This window comes from Bubalus kerabau, chromosome 10 (genome assembly GCF_029407905.1).
Source record: "Bubalus kerabau isolate K-KA32 ecotype Philippines breed swamp buffalo chromosome 10, PCC_UOA_SB_1v2, whole genome shotgun sequence".
NCBI classification, from domain to species: domain Eukaryota; kingdom Metazoa; phylum Chordata; class Mammalia; order Artiodactyla; family Bovidae; genus Bubalus; species Bubalus kerabau.
In genome coordinates, this window is record NC_073633.1 from 16,077,603 (window position 1) to 16,078,915 (window position 1,313).

Sequence of the window (1,313 nt, forward strand, 5' to 3'; positions counted from 1 at the left end):
TCTAGACGATTGAGAATTTGGTATTACCATTTATTTGAGGGAGAAGTTTGCTCAGTTGTGTCCGACTCTTTGCAAGCCCAAGGGCTGCAGCACGCCAAGCTTCCCTGTCCATCACCAACTCCTGGAGCCTACTCAAACTCATATCATCAAGTTGGTGATGCCATCCATCCATCTCATCCTCTGTCATCCCCTTCTCCTCCCACCTTCAATCTTTCCCAGCATCAGGGTCTTTTCCAATGAGTCAGTTCTTCACATCAGGTAGCCGAAGTATTGGAGTTTCAGCTTCAGCATCAGCCCTTCCAATTCAGGACTGATACCTTTAGGATTGACTGGTTGGATCTCCTTGCAGTCCAAGGGTTCTCAAGAGTCTTCTCAACACCACAGTTCAATTCTTCAGATTCTCCCCAAATTAGGAAAGAACTAGGTTTAGAAGTTGCACCACTTCAGCTCCACTTCCCAAATACCTCCTACTTCTGAGTTGGAAGGAATAGATTTATTTTATTTAAGAGTGTTTTATCTTTTTCTTAAATAGAAGGCTAGAGTCAAGCTACCTGATTTTATGTACTCTGGTTTTAACATATGGGAGATGATTTGGGCAAACTTCTCAGCCTGTAAAAATGTGTACCTTCTTATGGCTGAGTCCCTTCGCTGTTCATCTGAAACTATCACAACATTGTTAATCGGCTATATCCGAATACAAAATAAAAAGGTTTGAAAAAACATTCACATTCTACAGTATATCTGGCCAAGCCCCAAATCTTCATTGTAAACTTCTTGACCCTAAACCCGTGAAATACTTGGAAGCAGGCTAACAGTTCCTCTCCATTACATGAAATTCCCATTGTACTGGAGGACCTCAGTGGTTCCAGGAGGGTACATGACACTGTTTCTAGTTCCCTTGTTTTTTCACTCCAGGTTTTGCTGGGGGCCGGGGGAAGCACTGGAATGTAAATCTTCAAAGTGCCTTAGATGATACAGATAACTGTTTTAAAATTTAGGGGGAAAATAAAATTACTCCAGGGCTGTCGCTAGCTGGGGGTTTTCAGAATGGACACGGGGGCTTCAAGGTTTCATTCAACTGTCAACCTCTTGGGGCAGACCTTGAAATGTCAGTGTTTTGAGGACCCTTCTCTGCTTCAGGAAAACCACAAGTTGCAAATGCAAATCCCGTGGTAGCACCACTTGTAGAAGTAGGGCGGAAAAACTCTAGCAGCTCTAGAAGGGGTGAGACACTTGCATAGCCCATTTGCGTTCTGTACTGGTCTGCTTTAAAACAGGTCTGTTTAAAACCAATCACATCATTCTCCGGTTCA